The sequence below is a fragment of the Cetorhinus maximus genome, chromosome 2, assembly GCF_964194155.1.
Source record: "Cetorhinus maximus chromosome 2, sCetMax3.hap1.1, whole genome shotgun sequence".
Lineage (NCBI taxonomy): Eukaryota > Metazoa > Chordata > Chondrichthyes > Lamniformes > Cetorhinidae > Cetorhinus > Cetorhinus maximus.
This window is the reverse complement of record NC_135880.1, coordinates 97,433,858-97,458,444: the sequence shown is the minus strand read 5'-3', so window position 1 is coordinate 97,458,444 and position 24,587 is coordinate 97,433,858. Positions and strand designations below refer to the sequence as shown.

At 47.0% G+C, this 24,587-nt stretch overlaps 1 protein-coding gene across 3 annotated transcripts in view; it reads right to left on the bottom strand.

Annotated features, from left to right (window-relative positions):
* LOC144696086 (beta-1,3-galactosyl-O-glycosyl-glycoprotein beta-1,6-N-acetylglucosaminyltransferase-like) overlaps window positions 1-24,587 on the bottom strand; it is an 89,753-nt gene that overhangs the window by 8,310 nt on the left and 56,856 nt on the right. For all 3 annotated transcript variants that reach the window (XM_078567335.1, XM_078567344.1, XM_078567354.1), the window contains exon 2: window positions 2,446-2,536. The gene's annotated coding sequence lies outside the window, so the exon portion shown is untranslated. The remainder of the gene's footprint in view (window positions 1-2,445; window positions 2,537-24,587) is intronic.

Here is a 24,587-nt window from a genome sequence, read left to right as displayed (position 1 = left end):
TAGCAACTATTAGGGCCTCCGCTGCGTCTTTAAACACTGAGGGTATGTGCACTGCCATTAGCCACACAGGAGTCAAACATTCACGGATGCAAGGTAAGGATGTCAGGACTGTCCTCACTGCATCTCATCATCATCCTCCATGAATCTTGTAGCTATGAGCGCCTCACAAGCCTAGTCTGGCCAATGCGATGGCCTCATCGCTGGCATCTTCGCCTTGAAGGAACTCACCATCGTCATCCTCTTCGACGTCCTCTTCATCGGAGGGTATGTGCAGCTCTTCCATCTCCTCCTCAGCCAGGTCCTCCCCACTTTGCATTGCTAGGTTGGGTAGCGTGTAGCAAACTACGATCATGCACGACACCCTCGATGGACTGTATTGCAGTGCTCCACCGGACCTGTCAAGGCACCGAAACCTCATTTTCAAAATGGCTATCGTTTGCTCTACCAAAGTCCATGTCGCAGAATGAGCCTGGTTATATTGTTACTCTGCTGCAGCCTGAGGCCGACGCACAGGCATCATCAACCATGTCCTCTGTGGGTAGCCCTTGTCCCCGAGGAGCCAACCCTGCAGCCTCTCTGGACCCTGGAAGATGTCAGAGATCTGTGGCCTGCCAAGGATGAGATCTGTGAAAATCCCAGCATTCACGCTTTTTGGCTCTCCTGATCCCGGGTGAAGTGCACAAAGATGTGTGCCTTTGCCAAGATGGCGTCCATGACCTCCTGGATACACTTGTTAGTGGTGACTTGCAAAATCCCATACAGGTCACCTGTGGAGCCCTGGAAGGAGCCACTGGCGTAAAAATGGGGCGCTACAGTCACTTTCACGGCCAGTGGCAGTGGGAGCCCTACATGTCCCTGTAGCACCAAAGTCTGCAGCAGGTAGCATATGTGACTGACCAGTTCCCTAGACATGCGCAGTCTTCAGCGACACTGGTTCTCAGTCATCTGCAGAAATGACAGGCACTATCTATAGGCCCTGGGTCTAGCAAGGCACCGACGAGCAATGGCTCGCCATGAAACTTCAGCTCCGTGCGCAGCAGGCCCTGCTTTCATCTTGAGGGAGGTGCTCCTCCCTTTGCCGAGCCAGGCACCTCTGCCACTCACTTGTTCTACTTCGCTGCTCTCTGTAAGCCATGAGGAATACCACTAAATCACCAGGTTCCATAATCCTGATGTTCTCCTCCTGCAGAATCAAAGAGCGGCGCATGGGTTAGCATGGGTGTGCTAAGAACTTCTGTTGCTTAAATCTGAAGGTCCCTTCATGCATGCAGGAAAGTGCTGGCTACCACTTGGATGGCCAGTGTGCGCTCATTGGCTGTCCAAAGCCCCACTCCACTTGACCAATTGGCAGCAGCTTTGCCCACTGGACTGCATGCTGTGCTCTCAGCTCAGGTCCAGGCATTCTCCTAACCCACACTGCAAGGTGCACTGTTAGCTTGAATCATAATGAATACTGGTCCAAACCTTAATAAAGACATTGCAAGGGGCTGTGAGCGTCTCCACCAGTGACTGCGCCATGGCCACCTTTTGCAAGTGGATTCTACAACTTGGCCAGTCAGTCAATTGCTCTGGTGCCCCCTAAAACACACATTAATTTGCAGTCTGTGCCCGGGGGTTGAAAAGTTCTGGAGCATTTGGTGCACTTTCAATCCTTTGTGTTGCTTGAGTGGGCAGAAAAGCTTCAGAGGCCCAACTCCAAGCATGTCAATGGAGCTGCAGGTGAATGGTCTCAGCTACGGAAGAATGGTCACTTTTGACAAGCCTTTCCTGCTTCCCTTGCCACCCTCCCTCCCCCCACCCGCTCGGCATGTGCTGAGTCTTTCCTTCAATCTGTCTGTGCTGCCTTGCCCCCCCGCCATCCTCCACCCGAACTTGGTCTGACCCACACTGCAGCCCTTGCCCCAGCACGGCACTGAAAGCCAGCCAGGAAAAAGTGGCTTGCCTGTGCCCCGCGAATGCATAGTGCCTCATCTTTGATGTCCTACGGGTGATGCTCGCAAGCGCTGCGCAAGGTTGTGTGCACTCACTCTCGAGTTCACCTCAAAGTTCAGGTTGACAGGGGCATTGAGTATAAGAGTAAGGAGGTCATGTTGAATATGTATAAGACACTAGTTAAGCCTCATCTGAAGTACTGCATCCAGTTCTGGGCGCCAAGCTTGGGGAAGCATGTGAAGGCATTGGAGAGAGCACAGAGGAAATTCACAAGAATGATTCCAGGGACAAAGAACTGTAGCTATGAGGATAGATTGGAGAGATTGGGACTCTTTTCCTTGGAGAAAAGAAGGCTGAGAAGATACTTGATAGAGTATTCATGACCCTGAGGGATATGGATAGGGTAAATAGTGAGAAACTGTTCCCACTCAAGACAGTATCAAGAACTAGAGGGTACAGATTCAAAATAATTGGCAAAACGAGTAAAAGTGACGTTAGGAAAAATTGTCTTACCCAGAGGCTGGTTGGCGTCTAGGACAAACTTCCTGAGAGGGTGGTGAAGGCAGGTTTGATCGAGGTATTCAAAATGGAATTGGACTGCTACCTGAAAAGAGAGAATGTACAAGGTTACAGGGATAAGGCACGGGAGTGGGACGAGGTAGAATGCTTTTTCAGAAAGCCAGTGCAGACTCGGTAGGCCAAATGGCCTCCTTCTGCACCGTAAAGTTTTTGTGATTCGATGACACATTCAGCATCAACCCGCTGCAATAGGAACATAGGAAAAATTGCAGTCTATTTGACTGGTCCCAAAAATGAATGACTCATTTCCCTTAAAATATCCACCATATTATCTAAAGGGCTCAAAATATATAAAGGAGCAGATATTTTAATAGTCAACCAGACAGACATCTGAAAGTGATGTTATTTGCATCACTTAGCATGTCTATATACATGATTCATTTATTTTTATTTCATGCTTTTCCACATAACATTATGAATTGTTGATATGCTTTTTGGGTCAGCCTCATGTTACAGGTTGATCAGTAGCTTAATTAAGTATAACATCTATAATCTGACAATAAAATCTATCATAAAAGTGAAAACAAAGCTATAATAGTGATAGTTTGCCAGTTATAGTTTTAATTATGTGAGTAGCATTCTCAGTTATAATATGCATTTATCCTAGAAAATCCAAAAGGCCAATACTTAGCTGACTCAATTGTCCCAAATTAGAAGAATGAATTGATTTTGATTCCATTAACATGTCCTGACCAATGTTCCCTCTAAGCTGTGCACTCTCACTGCAACCCGAAAGTTCCCACATCGGCTGTGCACCAGTCGGCCCTTTTAAGTTACTGTGCATGTGCCGCTGAGAACAGGATATAAAGGTACCATGCACTTAAACTAATCACCCACACACTCCAAAAAAAAATAGGGTATCTTAGTCCTGACCCAGGGAAAAGAGTTGTAGACAGCATGAAAATCTATGCAGAATAGGCTGTAAGTGCAATGAAAGTCAATTGACAAGTACAGGATACAGAGCAGCATCAGGGAAGGAAAGAAAAGGAAGCAAATCCCACACTCCAGATTCCACTACCACATGGGATGTCCTGTCCCATGTGCCCAAACATATGAGGTTGAGAATCAGCCTGTTCAGTCACCTGATGACCCATCGTAGAAACTCGTGACCCTGAGTAGAAGTCATAATCGAATCAAGGGACAGCTGACGACAATAATGATGATAGGGTACTGTATTCATTTAAATTCATCCATTATATAAATATTATATTTTGACATAGGATTACTTTGAATCAGCTTAAACAATCAAGGCACAGGTTGATTAGAAATTGCTACCATGATAAAACTATGCTGGGGCTCTGTACTGTCTTGGAGCAGCACTGGCTGATAAATATAGGTATAAGAGGTCTGTGGCCTGTGAGCAATGAGCAGGCATTCATATGGATAAAAAGTTATGTTTCTGCGGCAGTTTTTAACCTCTGTTTTGGTCATTCATTGCTGAATCCCCCACTATCAACATCCTGTGAGTTACCATTGACCATAAACTGAACTGGCCTAGCCATATAAATTCTGTGGCTACAAGAACAGGTCAGAGGCTAGGAATCCTGTGGTGAGTAACTCACCTCCTAACGCCCCAAAGCCTGTCCACCATCTACAAGGCACAAGTCAGGAGTGTGATGGAATACTCTCCACTTACCTGGATGAGTGCAGCTCCAACAACACTCAAGAAACTTGACACCATCCAGGGCAAAGCAGCCCACTTGATTGGCACCCCATTCACAAACATTCATTCTCTCCACCCCCGATGCACAGAAGCAGCCGTGTGTGCCATCTACAAGGTGTAATGCGGGAACTCACCAAGGCTCCTCAAACAGCACCTTCCAGACCCACGATTGCTACCATATAGAAGGACAAGGCAGCAGATGCATGGGAGCACCACCACATGCAAGCTTCCCTCCAAGCCGCATACCATCCTGACTTGGGTATATATCGCCGTTCCTTCACTGTCACTGGCCAAAATCCTGGAACTCCCTCCCTAACAGCACTGTGGGTTTTCCTACATCACAGGGCCTGCAGGGGGTCAAGAAGGCAGCTCACCACCACCTTCTCAAGGACAACTAGGGATGGGCAATAAATGCTGGCCCAGCCAGCGAAACCCACATCCAGTGAATAATAAAGAAAAATTAAGGTAGTTACTAATAAACCCAAAAGGGAATTTACCCAGAGAGTGGTTAGAATGTGAGATTTATATATTGTAGCAATCAGCTGAGAAGAATATCATAGGTTTATTCAAGGAGAAACTGGCTAAAACATGATACAGAGAGGAATAGAGGAATATGTTGACGAAGCTAGACAAATAGAGGACTTGTGTGGAACACAAATGCCTGCATGGACCTGTTGGGCCGAACAGCTTGTTTCTATGCTGTAAATGCATTGCAATACTTTGCAACATATTCAGCACTTTAAACCAAAGTGGTAGCCTCGTTTCATTTGAAACAATTATCACATCTGAAGACCTTTAGTGATAAATGCTGCTTAGGTTTCCATCAATAAATAGTATAGCTGTGGCAACCAGGACTCCTTGTAATCTCATGCTATTACTAAGCAACACACCCAGGACTAGGGAGCCATATAATAGTAATTTATACCCTCAAATGCAATGACTATTACTAGAAATGGGTTCAAGATATCTTCTGTGAGTACCTACAGGGTACGTTTAATATATTACTGCTGCTTGTGGTAGCTATTTTGGCATTTGAGTGATGACTGGGAGCTCCTGAAATTCATCACAGGATACATTTTAATCTATGCTCACAGTGATGGGTTTCACATGTCAAAAATGCACAATGAGAATTTAGTAGAGGCAAGGGGTGGGTTTTCTCTACCTATTAATATGTTGGGAACACGCTACTCTGAAATGAATTTAAGCCAGTATTAAGTCAACATTCTATGATAAGCCAAACACAAGCTCCAAACTGAAGCTGCTTCTGGAACAGAAATTCATCAAAATGCTCAACTTTAGGAACAATAGAGGTGCTTCTGTGATTTGCATCTTTCTGCTTGCAGCCATGCTCACAGGGTTTGGGATATAGCCCCAGCTCTGACTCATGATCCCTGTGAGTGCAGTATTCCTGCTGGAAATGTAGGGTTTACCCAAGTACAGTATCTCATCTTTTACTTGGACACTCTTCAGCCCTCTGTTCTGAATGTGAGCTTCAATAACTTGAGATAATTTTAGTGATAGCGACCACAACATGGTACAGTTTAGGTTTGTTATGGACAAAGAAATAGACAAGTTGCAAAAAAATGTTTTGGATTGGGGGAGAATGGATTTTAGTAAAATAAGTCAGGATCTGGCCAAGGTAGACTGGGAACAGCTACTTGTGGGGAAATCTACAGAGGAGCAGTGGGGGGGGTGTTCAAAAAGGAAATGGGGAGGGTACAGGCTCAACATGTTCCCTCTAGGGTGATAGGAAGGAGTAACAAGCCCAGAGAACCATGGATGACCGGAGATATTCAGGTTACGATGAGAAGGAAAAGGGAGGCTTTTAGCAGGTACAAGGGAAGCAAATCAGCGGAGGCATTAGTGGAGTACAGACAGTGCAGGGTGGAGCTTAAGAAAGCAATTAGGAGAGCAAAGAGGGAATATGAGAAAGCTCTGGCTGGTAAAAGTAGGGAAAATCCCAAGATATTCTATAAGTATATCAATGGGAAGATGCTAACCAGGGAAAGAGTAGGGCCCATAAGGGACCAAGGGGACAATCTACGAGTGGAGCCAGATGACATCGCTAGAGTGTTGAATGAATACTTCACATCCATCTTCGCCCAAGAGAATGAGGATGAAGGTATCGAACTCGGGGAGAGAGACTTTGAGGTTCTTAAACAAATTGATATAGGGAGTGACAAGGTATTGGAGGTGTTGGCAGGCTTAAAAGTGGACAAATCTCCAGGTCCGGATGATTTGTGTCCCAGACTGATGAGGGAGGCAAGAGAGGAGATCGCAGGGGCTCTGACCCAAATTTTTAATTCCTCTCTGGCCACAGGGGAGGTGCCAGGGGACTGGAGAACAGCTAATGTGGTTCTGCTATTTAAGAAGGGTTGCAGAGATAAACCAGGGAACTACAGGCCAGTGAGTTTCACGTCAGTGGTAGGGAAACTATTGGAGAAAATTCTGAAGGAAGGATCTATCTGCACTTGGAGAGGCAAGGTTTGATCAGGGATAGTCAGCATGGCTTTGTCAGAGGGAGGTCCTGCCTAACAAATTTGACTGAATTTTTTGAGGAGGTGACCAGGTGTGTAGATGAGGGTAGTGTAGTTGATGTAGTTTATATGGATTTCTGCAAAGCCTTTGACAAGTTTCCACATGGGAGACTTATAAAGAAGGCAAATGCACATGGGATATGGGGTAATTTGATAAGGTGGATTCAAAATTGGCTTAGTTGTAGGAGACAGGGTGATGACAGAAGGATGCTGTCATGCCTGGAAGCCAGTGTCCAGTGGTGTCCCACAGGGATCTGTGCTAGGTCCCCTATTATTTGTCATTTATATAAACGACATGGGTGACTATGTGGGGGGTAGGATTAATAAGTTTGCGGATGACACAAAGATTGGCTGGGTGGTTAACAGTGAGGTTGAGTGTCTTGGGCTACAGGAAGATATAGATGGGATGGTCAAATGGGCAGATAAGTGGCAGATGGAATTTAACCCTGAAAAGTGTGAGATGATATACTTTGGAAGGAATCATTTGACAAGGAAGTATTCGATGAACGGCATGACACTAGGAAGTTCTGAGGAACAAAGGGACCTTGGCGTGTGTGTCCATAGATCTCTGGAGGCAGAGGGGCATGTTAGTGGGGTAGTGAAAAAGGCATATGGGGCACTTGCCTTTATCAATCGAGGCATAGATTACAAAAGTAGGGAGGTTATGTTGGAGTTGTATAGATACTTGGTGAGCCAACAGCTGGAGTACTGTGTGCAGTTCTGGTCACCACATTATAGGAAGGATGTGATTGCACTGGAGAGGGTGCAGAGGAGATTCACCAGGATGTTGCCTGGGATGAAACATTTAAGTTATGAAGAGAGGTTGGATAGACTTGGGTTGTTTTCGTTGGAGCAGAGAAGACTGAGGGGGTGACCTGATCGAGGTGTACAAGATTATGAGGGGCATGGACAGGGTGGATAGGGAGCAGCTGTTCCCCTTAGTTGAAGGGTCAGTCACAAGGGGTCATAAGTTCAAGGTGAGTGGCAGGAGGTTTAGGGGGGATGTGAGGAAAAACTTTTTTACCCAGAGGGTGGTGACGGTCTGGAATGCACTGCCTGGGAGGGTGGTGGAGGCAGGTTGCCTCACATCCTTTAAAAATTACCTGGATGAGCACTTGGCATATCATAACATTCAAGGCTATGGGCCAAGTGCTGGTAAATGGGATTAGGTAGGTAGGTCAGGTGTTTCTCACGTGTCGGTGCAGACTCGATGGGCTGAAGGGCCTCTTCTGCACTGTGATTCTGATTCTGAGGCATAAACTTGCAACTTTTGCGCATGCCCGCTGACTGAAATATCGCGCGAGCATGGGATGACGTCGGAACGCTCACCCATTTTTTGCCAACCATAAAGTTGGATGGGCAGCAAAAAATAGCATTCAATTACTTGCTTAAGGGCCTTAATAGCCCTCTAAATTGTCGGCGGGTGAGCTGCCGATGCTCACCCAACACCATCATGCACTATTTTACTCCTGAACGGGTCGAGCGTGCGCTCGCCAGCGGGACAAAAATTCCTGCCCTAGGTGTCGATGGAGTTTTGTTTATCTCTTGGCCGATGCCACAGTGAGTCAATATCAGAAAAGATATCTTTGTTCCCTTTGTCCTCTTGAGGGATAAGGTGCTTTAATCTATAAAACCCATCTGGTAGCTCTGAGGAGAAGTTCCAGTTTTACTTAACTTTTAAAATTTGGGCCCACATTTCTGCTCCCCGGTCGGGTGCTCAGTGATGGGAGAATTCCCAGCTCTGCTAACGCGACCTTTAAAAATGGCCACAAGAAGGGGTTTGGAATAGAAATCGGCTGATTTAAATGGCCAGCATCCTCCATAAAATGCGCTTGCGAGTGCCCCGACCTGACTCCAATCCCGCCCCTGCGGAAATAGGAAATGCTGTGTTTGGAGGTGGGATTTAGGATTTTCAGCTATTTCCGCCATGACTGAAAGCCTCCATCATGGCAAAAATCTGGTCTGTAGTCGTTGAAAATATGTCTTTAAAGATTTATAATACCATTATGCAGGCATTGTGTCATGACAAGAGTTATTACAGTCACACAAAAGCTGCGTCCAAACAAAAGATAGCAAGAGAGAGAATGTCCTCAAGTTCCAAGTCTTTGCAACACTATAAACATTGCAGGAACATTTTATTATTGTATTTGATAGCAAAATGAATGCTTGTACAATTTTGCAATTCAATAACAGAAATCCTCTATCCATGTTTACCCAGGTAGCAATCAGATAATCCATGGAATCTCCTGTAATCAAGTGAGACTTCCTGTTTTATACAAAAGGTAGCAAGCTTGTAACCTTGTATAAACAACAATTTAACAATATTTCCACACCTAGCATCCAGAGGACTCTCATCCCAAAGTTGTATGTTCTTTGCAAATAAGTTATTTGTTTGTTCACTGAATTCTGGGCAATTTACGTGCATATATCCAGTGGATAGAGATTGAGAACGCTCCAAACTCATTTCAAAGTGAGAAGCCCTATTTGCTATGGTGGATTTTATAAGTTTGCGATCCCAATTCATAGCTTGGCTACCAAAGGTGGTAGTGGTGGTCTGCCTAAGGGCAGGTCCTCATTTCTCCATGCTTCACAGTCTTGCACTTGCCACCTCAGTTACTTGTTGCCTGGGGCAAGTCTGAAAAGGGCAGGGACGACTACATCCTGAGGTCTCAAATGACCCTGCTATCAAAGCTGCATATCAGAAAGCTGGATGCAGGTCAATGGGCCCAGCTCCAAAAGGGGAGCTAAAACTCATGGGGTAGAATTTTCAGGTCGGCGGGTGGCCAGGATCGGCGGGCTCGGGAGCGGCCAAGGAACGGACCGCCAACCGTGATCGGTCCCTGACTGTGATTTCACGCTGGCTGACCAATTAATGGCCAGCCAACGTGAAATGCGCACTGAAAGGCTCAGTGCTGCCGGGGTGGGGGCGGGAGGAGGGCAAGCACTGAAATCTGTGTGGGCATGGGGGAGCACGCAACGAAAGCTCCCTGAAGGCTGAGAGCTGCCTCAGGGAGCTGAAGAATTTAAAACCAATCAATAAAGATTTGAAGCTGCATTAAACAATGTCCACACATCAGATTCACTCACATGAAAATATAAATGATGTAAATTCTGTCCAAACACTTTTATTTTTTTAAAATCAATAGCAGAAACCTCATCACACCCTTGGATGAGGTTTCATCAAAACAGCAAAGTCTGCCTAGCAGATTCACCCACCGACCGTAACGTTGGACGGGCAGTGAAAAATCACCGTCAGTTGCTACTTTAATGGCCTTAATAGGCCTCCTAATTGTCGTCGGGCCCGCTGCTGACTCTTGCCCGTGCCTGCTGACCGAAATATCGCATGAGTGCTCGATGACGTCGGAATTTACACAGAGCTTCTCTGCTTCAGTAGTCTTTGTTGCATCCTTCCTTGTAGAACATTTAAACCACAGGCAACTTCAATATCAATGATTGACAATGTCATGAAACCGCTGACAAACGTGCTAAATGTGAATGAGGTGATTAATTTAATGTTTACAAGTAATATGCTGATACCTGATTAGATAAGCTGTCTGATTTGCCTTTCCTGATATTCATGGCTCTGCCTGGGCCATAAATCTCCATTGCTTCATTTGGGTGAGGGTTATGATATTGGGTACTCTTCCCTTGCACTAGCCCCTCTCACTGGCATTTTGTTTTGTGGAAACAGTGGGAGAATTCATGAGCAGCTGGTCAAAAAGTAAATGGAGATGTGCAAGGCTTATTCATATGCTGAAAGCTGAAAAAGAAACAAGATGGAATCACATTGGGGGGATGATAGGTGGAAATGTAAATATATGGAGTGTGTAGTGAGGAAGGAGTGGTGGAAGGAGTCACTTTTTGTGCTAGGATGTGAAAAGAGAATGGTGCTAGTGTGCAGAGAGCAAAGGATATGGTAAATGTGTTTCGAATGAGAAGGAGTGGTGTTTCAGTGTGCCCTTGTGATTGTATGTTGAAGGATTTAATGGAAGGGAGGAATTGTTGAGAGTGGTGAGGGAATGGTGGAAGACGTGAGAAAGGTGAAAATGAATGCTTACTCTTGCTGCTCTCATGAGGTTGTTGTAACACTTTCTAAATCCAAGTCATTAATATGAAAGTCACTATAGTTCCATAGGCTGCTCCCTCGTCAGAGAGAGATAACTGGTGGTGGTGAGTTTAACCTGAGGGTCACCACACCTCAGGCGAGGGGCAAGGTTTACAAGGTGGGGCTTTCATGGATGACCTCAGCCAGTACAGGAATTGAACCTGTGCTGTTGGCATCACTCTGCATCACAAACCAGCCAACTGAGCTAATATAGATGTAAGTAGTTGAGGTCCCAGCACTGATCTCTGCCCCAGTTAACTAGTTACAGTTTGCCAACCTAAAAGTGACCCATTTATTCTCTCTTTCCTGTTAGATAACAAGTCATCTGTCCATGCTAATGTATCACCACCAACACCATGAGCTCTTATCTTGTATAGTCACCTTTTATGTTAACCCCATTGCCTATCAAGGAGAGGTGGTTAGACTCTCTAGTTGAAAATGGTCATTGCGTGGCACTTGTGTGACGCAAATGTTCCTTGCCACTTGTCAACCCGAGTCTTAATATTATTCTATTATCCAGGTCTTGCTACATGCAGACAAAGGCCGGGATTTTCTGGCCCTGACAGAGGCAGGCATTGTCGTAGGCACCGTTAAGGCTCTCCAAATTTTTCCTCCCACCCATTTGAGGGGAGGGCAATGAGCAGGTCACTAGAACTTCAGGATAATGAACTCATGTCTTGCAGCTCTTACTGTAAGACATTGAGGTATTCCACCTCCTTCTGCTGCTTTCTCACCTTCACTCTGATCTACCTTGTCCAATGATGACTACTGCTGATTTTCCTCCAAACTCACAGCTCTCTGTAATGTGAGGTTGTGCAGGGTGCAGCACATCACTACAATGCGGGTGACTCTTTGGCATATTGAAGGGAAATCCCACAAATGTTGAGACACCTAAACTTCTGCTTCAGCAACCAACCCTATGGCATGCTCAGTATAATGAGCATGGCGATATCATGGCTTTGATTATACCTACTGCTCATGTATATTAGGGGTGCAGATGGGCGTTATGACCATGTGAGCAGTATCCTCCAGCTGCCATCCTAGCACATTCCTGGGAAGGTTGACTGTTGGAGGGATGGTAGGTTATTTCAGGACAAATGCATCATGACAGTTATACCTTGCAAAAACTTGCATGATCCTGTTTCAATGATGGGACAGTATTGGATGTTAATGGAGTGAAATTCTTCTTATTAATAAATGTTGCTGGCTGGATTTCTGGTGCCCTGATAGCAACACGTGTACAGTCAATAACGCCCTGGATATGAGGAGACCAGCCACTGCTGTAAACCCCTGAGCCCTTTCTGTTAACAGCTGGGGTTTACGGGAGAAGGAGATCTGCTACTTAGGCCTGGTGGACAGAATGTCGGCGGTCTAATTAATTTTGTTGTGTACTGTGGACATTTGTCCTCTGTAACACACTAAAAGGAGATGGTGGCAAAGAGGTTAAGGGCTTTGGTGACCCCCTAAGGCCAATGGCGAAGTATGAGTCTCCACCCCACCGCTAACCCCCCCGCCCCAACCCCCAGCTCGTCCAACAGGCAGCAAGTCCTGCAACTACCCATTTGGAGACATGCAGACTCCTAAAGCATTGCTCCTCAAATAGATTAAAGAAAGTGACACTTGACCTGCAAATCCTGTATGATCGGTAATGCCTCATGTGAGCTGTCTTCTGCTCCTGCTCATTTTCATATTCCTCAATGGCATTGCCCCTCCCTATCTCTCCAACACACTCCAACCCTCCAAAATCTATGTACTTCTCCAATTCTTGAGCATCCTGGTTTTAATTGCTCCATCATTGGTGGCTGTTCTTTCAGCTGTTAATGCCCTAAGCTCTGGAATTCCCTCCCAAAACTCTCTGTCCTCCTTTCTTCTTCTTCTTCAGGTAGCATCCTTGATTATTCCAGGCTTACTGAACCATAGTTTATGTCCTGATTTTATTATGGAACAGGGTGAGGAGACAGGTGCCGAGTCTACATCAGCCGGAACGGGAATCAAAACCCGCAGTGAAGACATTACTCTGAACCACACGCTAGCTGTCTAGCCAACTGAACTAACCACAGCCCCCTACCACGCCCCCTTTTAAGAGGATCCTTGAAACCAACGCTTTGACAAAGGTAGCAAAAAGCAAAATACTGCGAAAGCCAGAAATCTGAAATAAAAACAGAAAACGCTGGAAATATTCAGCCCTTGACCTGAAAGATTACCTCTGTTTCCCTCTCCACAGATATGGCCAGACCTGCTGAGTATTTCCAGCATTTTCTGTTATTTCTTTAACCAAGGTTTAAGTTACCTATTCTACTATCTCGTTATGTGGTTCAATGTCCAATCTTGTTTGATAATTGATCATGGGAAATGCCTTGTGAAGTTTTACTACGTTAAAGGCGCTATATAGATGCACATTGGAGTCGTGGCTAAGGATACTGCTTCTGCTCCTTCCATCCAAGTGTTTTTCCATCCAAATGGAGCTAGTAATAATTGCACCTTTGTGTACAGGAAGGTTATTGAGGATGATAGGTAACAAAAAATGTCAAAGAAGCAATCTGGAAGCTGGAAACTCTCCGGCAAAATAGGTGATCCACTGACACACAACTAGCTCCTAATTTCCATATTTTATATGGATATGTGCAAACACCAAGAAGTTTACCTACTTCAAAAAAATGGGTCAAATTCAACAGAATAATAGGAGCTTGCTTTGTTTATGTGGAAAAGTAATCCATTATTCATAACAAATTACTCTCTTGGGACTTGGGTTTTAAATGTCACTTGCTTTTTGGCAGTAAAGCACCTGCACCTTTCAAACATTTTCTTATCAAGGGCCAGTCATAGACAAAACCAATTGTGGTCCACATACACATAAAAACTAATTTAATTAATTTTTTTCTAAGGGAATACAAAAATGTTCACTCACCCAGTGCTTTAATGCGATGGCTGAGTTTGCTTTTCCTTAATGAGTAGCACAGCTTCTGTGCCTCAATCATGGAACCCCTGAAATTCAGCTCAACCTTTTGCTTGCTTTCCTTTCCCACACACTCTCTCTCTCTCCCTCCGTCTCTCTCTCTCCTTTCCCAATCTGTCTCTCTTTCCTTTTTCACTCTGCCTCTTTCTCCTTTCCCACTTTGTCTGTGCCTCTCTCTCCCTCTCCTTTCCCACTCTGTCCCAGGTGTCTTGCTCCCTTTTCCCCCACCCTGGGTTACTCACAATACACCACCCGATCGGTAGCAGGCAGCTTCCTGTCCCTGCCCTGTGGCCCTGCTTCCAGATCTCAGGACTCACTCTCTCCCCACAACCTGGGACTCGGGTGACTGCGGTCAGGGCTCAGGCATCAGAACATAGCGCCAGCTGGCCCAGAGTGCAGCACGTGTGAGGGTGGGGCTGGATTTTTAAATCTCCCCGCAGGCTGGGTGAAAAAGTGCAACAAGGATTCGGCCCCCCCAGGCCAGAGGTTCCCCGCCCCTGATCAACAGGGATAGTGAAAAACGCCTATTAAAAGTCCAGGGTTTTGAGCAATTATAGAAAAGGTTTCACTATCCCGAGATTGCTGCTTTCCATAGCTTCCTCTTGCTTTAAAATGGAAAAAAAATAACTTGCATCATAGCTGCCAAGCGCTTGCATTTTGATCGAGCAAACTGTGGGCTGACATTTCGTTTGTGGTCCCGATCCCCCTGTCAGGAGGAAATGCTGGTTCGGAACCCATACCTGCTGGCTTTGGGATCCAGAGGGCGATTTTTGAGCAGGTGACCAATGGCTGCCTCTGTCTGCGCTGTTCAATTAAGGACAGAGGGTGGACTCCTGAGGCAGGAGGACCAATAAAGAGATTGGCCACCCCACTGTCAGACATGGGAGTTGCTGGTGACGATAGGTGAAAGGGAAGGTGCTTCAAGGTGGAGGCGTCCTTTGAAAACCTTTTCAAAAGCTTCAGTAAAAAAGTGATCACAGTTGCCAGACTGTCATTATGGCTGTAGCTGTGTCCACCAGTGTATGTAAGCTGTGGGGGTGGGGTGGAGTTTAAAATGATGCTAGATCACTGTTCCCCATGTCTGCTGCTGGGAGGCCACCTCCACGCATTGGCTGGGCTTTGGCCATCGCGGGAGGCCTACCCGCTGACAGTAAAAATTCCAGTTAGCCTCATAACATTGGCCTAAACAGGCCCTTTGATGCCTCAATTGGCTACCTACTGCTTGCAGGTGGATAGCACAGACCACCATCCCTGCTGAACCTGCCTCTACCAAAACGGCCTGGAAGAGAGAACATGCTAATAAATGGGCACGTCACTCTCCGATGTCAATTTTCCAGCCCTGTGACACAATTCGGCAACTCTGTCCAGTATTTCTGCATCAAATTCTCATTATAAAGAGAGCATTTTCTTGGGGTTTCGGCAGAAGTTCAGTGGGAAATTCTGTTTACCACTGAAGATCTGAGGAATTTCAACTCCATAGCCTTTGGGCGGAATTGTCCAAGATTTTCACAAAGTGCGGTAACGGGGAGGGGAAAAGGACGTTTGACCTACCGGCTGCAATGGCGGCTTTTCGCACCATATCATCCCATTGCCGGTGCATACTACCTCATTAATCATGCATTCACAGGAAACAGGGCAGATCACTGGTGGGACAGCCTCTGATTTGTCCACCCTACCATCGCCTCAGGCTTTCAGTAATCCAGGCGCCATATTTAAAGGGCACCCCTTCACAGAGCTAGCTCTCTCTAAGGCATCGAAAGCTGCTGGAAAGTCGTGGCTGCCAAAGGGAGGAAACATGATGTCCCTAAATTTAGCAACACCTCCTTCAGGTGCCTACTGGTTGCTGTGGAGGCCCGCCATGAAGTCCTCTACCCCCACTCTGGGTGAAGACCAGCAAGCTAAGTCACCAATCCAGCATGGGAGGCGATGGCAGCGGTGGTCAGCACCAACAGCCTGCAAAAGAGTTCAGACGCCCAGTACTAAAAGAGGATGAATGGCTTCCTCTCTTCCGCCAGGGTAAGTAATTCTACTTATTACTCTCAGCTCACACTTGCAAACCCATCAAACATCAACAGGGATCTCACTCACTGCCAGTTCAAGGGACATCACCATTCACACTCTCACACACAGCTTCATTTGCCCTGCGGATCATGTCCTCATCCTGTCCATTGCACCACTCACCACCAAAACATGCCTGGCATCCTTCTTATCTGGCCTGGCAGGTGTGCTGCTTACACTCTTTCCATCTGTATTCCTGCAGGGCAAACTGGCACACAACAAAAGGGAGAGGTTGCAGACCAGTGGAGCAAGGTCCTCACAGACTTTGAAAACAGAGTCATCCAGCTGGCCGGTGAGGATCTGGGCCGACCCTGTGAGGTCGGCGCTGCTCAACCAAGTGAGGATCCAGCAGTGCCACATCCATCAGACAATCATGCTGTGAGTCACTTCCCCTATTCCACAGTCCCCTGTCATGCACTAATTATCTCTCCTTGCTTTCGCAGGGACATATGGGAAGCAGCCGAGGGGGTCCACGGCCCATATCCTTGACTCAAGCCCGAAGGCGTCTCAGAAGAAGAATCTGATTACACCCTAACTGAAGATCCCTCACAGTGCTCATCCACACCCTCCACCAGCGCAGAGACACACACCTCAGTCGGACCTAATTCTAGAGCAGCCTCGGGATCACATTGTGGTGAGTACATCGCACTGTCTGATCCAGAGCAGGCAGCAGGGACAAGCACTTCCCAGGTTTCCGGCACTCAGAGGACTGCTGGAGGTTAGAAATCTGCTGATTCCTAGTCAGACTGAGTCAGTCATACTCAGTTGCTGGAACTGCAAAGGCAAGCTCGGGAACACCAGGACGGGATATCCGCTGCACTCCTCAGACTGCAAGGCACAAGGAGTCGGTCTGCCTTCAGTCTGAGGTGTAGGCTTCGGCATGCCAATGCACCGAGGTCAACACTCGTAGGGTGGCAGCCGCCATGAAGACCTTAGTCCAGGACATCGGTCCTGCACTGCTGCGTGGGCTGAACTCCATCGCTGACACCATAGTTGGCCTCCGACAGTATCAAAGCAAGAGGGATGCAGGGCAGCTTGATCTCACTCCAGCTTCCCCTTTTCCTCAAAGAGTCAGCCAGGGGCCCTTGGGCACTCATAGGGAGGAGGGCCAGCAGCTGGACATCACAGGACTCTGGGAGTGTCCGGCCCAAACGAATCCCCTCTTCCTGTGACTCCAGCATCTCAAGCTCCACAGGTGAAAGAGGGTGCCAATGCCACACAGCAGGACCTCAAAAGCAGGCTGTGGACCTCCTGGTATCGGCCCTCCTGAGACGTCCATCAAGGTCATCACTGACAGGGTGTGGTAGTCACCAGGTTGGCTCCAATTCTGCTGTGAATATTGGGAGAGCACTAAGGCATAGCGGCAGGGTTAGAAAGGAGGTGTAACTCTTTTAGAGTCAACCAATTAAACTAAATTAACAAAATAAGGGATAAATCAAGCACAGCCCCTAAGTCAGGTCAGCTGTAAAACCAAGGACAAAGTTTAAAGGATACTTACAAACATTAAACCAAAATGTGAGAAAGGAGGTGTAGTTGCACAGCTTGCGCACGGGTGTTAACCACTTGTACTTAATATTCACTATTGTAAATAAACTCCCAGGAATGTCTCCCTGCCTATGGCTGCATTTTATGATGAGCAGTGTTCCTGTCACTCAGATCTGAAACCTTGGTTCCTGCACAAGATAGAGACAGGTGCCTCTGTCCAGGGCCTCTTCCCTGTGCTTTGTGTAACCTTCAGGCCAAAGTGATGGTCTGGCCTCTCATTCCCTGGACACATTAGTGGTGCCTGCACCTTGATGGTGCTTGTCATTATTGCCAGAATGTCTGGGCAGGCATCACAGAGTTCTGTCATTCTCTCAGTGTGCTCTCAGCACCTTTGAGGTGGGGCTAGCCCCCATCTCTTCAGCATCTGTGACCAGTAGCGCTGTGCGCCCAAAGGGGTCAGGTGCTGAAAGCTGAAAAAGGATCAGGTGCATTTAAAGTTTCATGGCTGCCTCTCTATATGACCCCGAACACAAGCAAGCTGCCTTCAGCCAGACAGGAGTCAGACATTCACAAAGGCAATGTGAAGATCTATGGAGTGTTCTCACTGCCTGTTGTTAGCATCCTCCTGGAATCTAGTGACTATTAGGGCCTCCGCTGCATCTCCATGACAGGAGCCTGAGCACTGAGTGTGTGTGCACTGCCATCAGCCACATAGGAGTTAAACATTCACAGATACAAGGTGAGGATGTCAATACTGTCCTAACTGCATCTCGTCTATTCATCCATGAATCTGGTGGCTATGAGGGCCTCCTAAGCTGGCCTGCCTCATTTGGCCAGTGTGATGGCTTCATCGCTGGCATCCTCGCCTTTGAGACCTCATTACTGTCATCCCCTTCATCCTCCTCATCGGAGGATATGTGCAGGTCCTCCATCTCCTCCTCAGCCAGGTCCTCTCCCCTTTGCAGTGCCAGGTTATGGAATATGCAGCAAGCTATGATGGTGTGCAACACCCTCTAGGGACTCTATTGCAGGGCTCCACTGGACCTGTCGAGGCACCGTAACCTCATTTTCAAAATGCCTATAGGTTGCTCAGCCAAAGTCCAGGTCATGGCATGAACCTTGTTGCACTGTCGCTCTGCTGCAGTCTGAGGCCATCGCAAGGGCGTCAGCAGCCATGTCCTCTGTGGGTAGCCCTTGGCTCCGAGGAGCCAACCCTGCAGCCTCTCTGGACCCTGGAAGATGTTAGGGATCTGAGACCTGCTAATGATGTAGGAGTCGTGGATGCTCCCTGAGAATCATGTGTAAACCTGTAGGATGTGTTTGTAGTGGTCACACACCAGCTGAACATTCAGCGAGTGGAAGACCTTGCGGTTGACATAGTTGACTGCTTGTTGCCATGGAGATATAAGGACCACATGAGTGCTGTCAGTGACACCCTGCACGTGTGGAAAACCTGAGGTCTGCGCAAATCCCAGTGCTCTTGCTTCCTGGCTTTCCTGATCCCGGACGAAATGCAGAAAGTTCTATACCTATGCAAATATGGCGTCTGTGACCTCCTGGATACACTTGTGCATGGAGGCTTGTGAATTCCTGCAGAGGTCACCTGTGGAGCCCTGTAAGGAGCCACTAGTGTAAAAATTGATCGCTGCGGTCACTTTCACGGCTACTGGCATTGGATGTCCTCCATGTCCCGGTGGCGCCAAATCCTGCAGCAGGTGGCAGAAGTGACTGACCAGTTCCCTAGACATCTTCAGTGTCACTGGTTCTCAGTCATCTTCAGGAATGTCAGGGGCTGTCTATACACCCTGGGTCTAGCAAGGCACCTATGAGTGATGACTGTCTGTGGATCTTTAGTTGCATGCGCAGCAGGCCCTGCTGTCACTCCACCTTGAGGGAGGTGTTCCTCCCTTCGCCAAGCCAGGCGCCTCCACCGCTCTCTTGTTCTACTTCCCTGGTCTCTGTAAGCCGTGAGGCATACTGCTAAATCACCAGGCTCCATGATCCTGATGTTCTCCTCTTGCAGGGTCAAAGAGAGAGACGTGTGGACTCGCATATGTGTCCTAAGAACCTCTCTTGATTAAGTCTGACGGCCCCTTCACACATACTGGAGTGCGCTGGCCACCACTTGGATGGCAGTGTGTCATGAGCTCATTGGCTGTCCGAAACCCCACCCACCTCCACCCCACTCCACCTGACTGATTGGCGGCAGCTTCGGCCATTGGACTGCATGCTGTGCTCTCAGCTCAGGTGCAGGCATTCTCCTAACCCACACTGCAAGGCTGCACTGTTAGCTTGAATCACAATGAATACTGGTCTAAACCTTAATTAAGAGATTGCAAGGGGCTGTGAGCGCCTCCACCAATGACTACACCATGGCCATCTTTTGCAAGGGGATTGTACAGCTTGCCAAGTTGGTGAATTGTTCTGCTGCCCCCTAAAATGCATATTAATTTGCAGTCTGCGCCCGGGGTGGGGTGAAAATTTCTGGATCGTTTGTTGGCACTTCCATGCTTTTGCATTGCTTGAGTTGGCATAAAAGCTTCAGAGGCCTGACTCCAAGGAGTAACATGCGCAGATATGTTGACAAGGTAGGATGTTTCTTCTTGTGGGTGAGTCCAGAACTAGGGGGCACTGTTTTAAAAATAGGGGTCACCCTTTCGGGACAGAGGTGTTGGTGGTGGTGGGGGGGCGGTGGGGGAGGGTGCAGTTGTCGTGGTCCATGTAGGATCCAATGACATAGGGAGAACTAGGAAATAGGTTCTGCAAAGTCAGTATGAGGAGCTAGGTACCAAATTAAGAAGCAGAACCTCAAAGGTAAAAATATCTGGATTATTACCTGAGCCACGTGCAAATTGGCATAGGGCAAATAAGATGAGAGAGACAAATGTGTGGCTCAGAGATTAGTGTGGGAGAAGTGGGCTCCGGTTTGTGGGGCACTGGCATCAGTACTGGGGAAAATGGGGGCTGTACCGTTGTGACGGTTTACACCTGAACCGTGCTGGGATGAGTGTAATTGCAAACCGCATAACTAGGGAAGTAGAGAGGGCTTTAAACTAAACAAGAGGGGTGAGGGATCAATCTTGGGTAGAGGTAGCAATTCAAGTTGTAGAGTCAAGATAGGAGAGCAAAATAGTAATATGAGAAATTAGGGTCAGAGAAAGGCAGGAAGGGACAGAGAGAAAAAACCTAAGAATACATCAACAGTCAAGACTCAATGTTACAAAGATAACAAAAAGACTAAACTGAAGGCTCTCTATCTGAATGCATGTAGCACTCATAACAAAGTAAATGAATTGATGGCCCACATTGAAGTAAATAAATATGATCTGATAGCAAATATGGAGACGTGGCTGCAGGATGACAACGGCTGGGTCCTTAATATTGAAGGATACATAACATTCAAGAAGAATAGGAAGCTGGGTAAAGGTGGAGGGGTACCACTGTTAATCAAAGAGGGCATTGGTGCAATAGTTAGAGATGAACTTGGTTCAGGAGATCAGGATGTAGAATCGGTTTGGGTGGAGATGAGGAACAGTAGGGGGAAAAGTCATTAATGGGAGTGGTCTACAGGCCTCCTAACAGTAGCCACAGTGTAGGACAAAGTATTCAAGAGAAAATATTGTGTGCTTGTGGTAAAGTGATGGCAATAATCATGAGTGATTTTAATCTACGCACAAACTGGAAAAATCATATTGGCAGTAGTAGCCTGAATGAGGAGTTCTTAGAATGCTTTTGAGATGGTTTCTTAGAGCAGTATATTCTGGAACCAACAACAGAACAGGTTATATTAGACTTGGTATTATGTAACGTGACAGGATTAATTAATGACTTCAGAGTAAATGCACCCCTAGGTAGCAGCGACCACAATAAGATTGAATTCTCCATCCAGTTTGAAAGGGAGAAGAGTGGGTCTAAGACTAGTATCTTAAACTTAAATAAGGGCAACTATGTGGGGATGAAAACTGAGCTAGCTGAAGTGAACTGGGAAACTAGGCTAGAGGTTAGATCAATTGAGCAGTGGCAGACATTTAGGGGGATATTTCAGACTATTCAGAATAAGTACATTCCTACTATAAAGAAAAATTCTAAGGGGAGGACCCACCCATCACATAACTAAAGAAGTTAAGGAAAGCATCAAACTTAAGGAAAAAGCATACAACTCCACAAAGATGAGTGGCAGGACAGATGATTGGACAGAGTATAAAGAACAGCAGCGAATGGCTAAAAGGTTAATCAGGAGAAAGAAATTAGAGCATGAAAGGAAGGTAGTTAGAACTGTAAAAATAGATAGCAAGAGTTTCTACAGGTGCTTAAAAAGAAGAGCAAGTAAAGTGAGTGTTGGTCTTCTAGAGTGTGTCAGTGAGGAGTTAATAATAGATAATAAGGAAATGGCGGAAGAAATGAACAAATATTTTGCTTCTACGTTCACCATAGAGGATATAAAAAACATTCCAGTAATAGCTGCAAATTAGGAGGTGAACGGGAGAAAGGAATATGGTGAAATTGAAATCATTGGGGAAATGGTACTGAGCAAATTGATGGAGCTGCGGGCTGGCTAGTCTGAGATCCCAATGGACTACATCCTAGTAGTCAAAAGAGGTGGCTAATGAGGTAGTCTGGTGTTAATTTTCAAAAATTCACTAGATTCTGGAAAGGTTCCATCAGATTGGAAAGTAGCAAATATAACCCCTCTACTCAAGAAGGGAGGGAGGCAGAAAACAGGAACCTATAGGCTAGTTACCTTGACATCTGTCTTCGGGAGGTTATTAGAATCAATCATTAAGGAGGTTATAGCTGGGCACTTAGAAGAGCTCAAGGCAATTGAGGAGAGTCAGCATGGTTTTGTGAAAGGAAAATCATGTTTAACCAATTTATTGGAGTTTTTTGAAGGAGTAACATGCGCAGGTATGTTGACAAGGTAGGATGTTTCCTCTTGTGGGTGAGTCCAGAACCAGGGGGCACTGTTTTAAAAATAGGGTTCTCCCTTTTAGGACAGAGGTGAGGAGAATTCTTTTCTCTCAGAGGGTTGTGTGGCTTTGGAACTCTCTGCCTCAGAAGGTGGTGGAGGTGGGGTCACTGAATATTTTTAAGGCAGAGGTAGATAGATTCTTGTTAGGCAAGGGAATCAAAGGTTATCGGGGTTAGATGGAAATGTGGAAATTGAAACACAAGAAAATTATCCATGATCTTATTGAATGGTGGAGCAGGCTCAAGGGGCCAAATGGTCTACTCCTGTTCCTATTTCTTATGTTCTTACGTTCTTCTTGTGTACTTGTGTATGTGTGTGTGCGTGTATGTATGTAGTTACGCCAACCATCCCCTGGGTTTGAATGTATGAATAAACAATTTAACCCTAAAGAGAGTTTGCTGCGAGTCACTTTTAAATTGACTTCACAAACAGAGGGTTTGACGAAACACGCCACAGCCTATTTCAAAAATTAAAACACCTCTGCTTATAGACAGACAGCGAGAAAAATAAAGGAGGTCAGTTTGCTCCTCTCTTCAAGGGATAACCCTTGTCACTCAGGAGCCATCCATCCAATCATGCAGGAGCTATGAACAGTCTTGGTACCTGTGAGTGCTGCAAGATATAAGCATCATGTGAGCTCCCAGGGTAATGGGCAAATACTTGGAGAACCTGTGTCCTGTGGTCACAGATGATCTGAACATTCATTGGGTGGAACCGCTTTCTGTTTACGAAAGCTCCTGGCTCATCTGCTGGTGCCTTGATGGTCATGTGAGTGCAATCTATTACACCCTGAATGTGGGGGAACCCAGCCATCGCAGTGAAGCCTCGTGCCCTCTTTGCCTGGCTTGCCTCATCTATCCGGAAGTGGATGAATGTGCGGACATGTCGAAAGATAGCATCAGTCATGAGACTGACGTGACTGTGCAGCTGATTGAGAAACGCCGCACAGATCCCCCACTGAGTCCTGAAAAGAACTGGAAGCAGAGAAGTTGAGGGCCACTGTGACCTTCAAAGTCACCAGCATGGGATGTCCGCCCACGCAGTTGGAGGCGGTTTCTGGACCTATTATGTGACATATTGCTGTCACTGTGTCCCTGGAGAGGTGGAGCCTCCAGCGGCACTGAACCTCGGGCATCAGGAGGTAGTTGGAGCACTGCCTGAACACTCTAGCTGCTGGGTAATGGCATTTTCGGCGTGCTCTCCCGCCTTGGCCTCTCTGCTGGCCCAGCACCAACTGAGCCCATGCCTCTCCTCTTAAAGGTCTGTCCCTGGGATGCTGCCCACTTGGCCTCCTCTCCTTCCTGCCCCTCGCTTCCTCTTCAGGGAGGTTCCACCAGCAGAAGACACTATCACCATCCCATTTGATGGGCTGCAGAGGACTAGTGCCTTGAAAATGGATGAGGAAATGATTAAAACGTGACTCCCACACACCTGTTTTGCCTGTAAGCTGAGTTAAAAATCACATGGGCAGAGTAAAATCACTGTCTATTGGATTGTTAATGGCTTTAATGGGCCCTTTAAATACCAGCGGGTGCAGATTCGATTCGTGTACGTGCCCGCTGAACGCGAAATTGAGCATGTGCACAATGATGACGGAAAGCATGCCCAACATAGTTTGACATCCGGTCTGGTCGAGCGCACTCCCAACCCCCAAGTGTAAAATTCTGGCCCTTGTGTGCAGTATCGGCACTGACACTTCTGCCGCCACCTCCCAAGCTGGAGTGGTGAGACTGATGGGCCTCCTAAGGCCAGAGCGGGGGTAGAACACATCATCCACGGCATCCAGAAGGCGTCACTGAATCGGGGGGCTGCACTCTTCTTGGCTTCTGGGGCCATATCTTCACCGAAGCAGTCCTCGGCTGCAAGCATTGAGGAGCGTGCGCACGGCTGCAGTTTAATTATGGCACCCTGAGGGAGCAGCGAGGTAACGGGGTGGCGGGCAAATTGGAAGCCGCCTGCTAGCAAGATGGCATGTTTTGTGTGGCCACATACTTAATGATGTGGGAATGGCACGATACTGCGTGAAAACCTGCCATTGTGGCTGGCGGGTAAAACAACTTTTTTCCTGCCCGCTACTGCACTTAGTGCAAATCTGGGATAATTCTGCCTGATATCATTTATCACTGTGTTCAGGAGGTGACAGAGGCCGTATATGCGAAGAGTGGAGAAGGGAGCAGAGAGGAACAGGTTGAAAGGGCATGTGACTTTGCCATGGTAACAAGATTCCAAAGGTGCAGGGAGCCATGGTTCTGTGGGCTCCCTTTTACAATGGGAAGAGGCACAGGAACTGCAAGAGCTGTCAT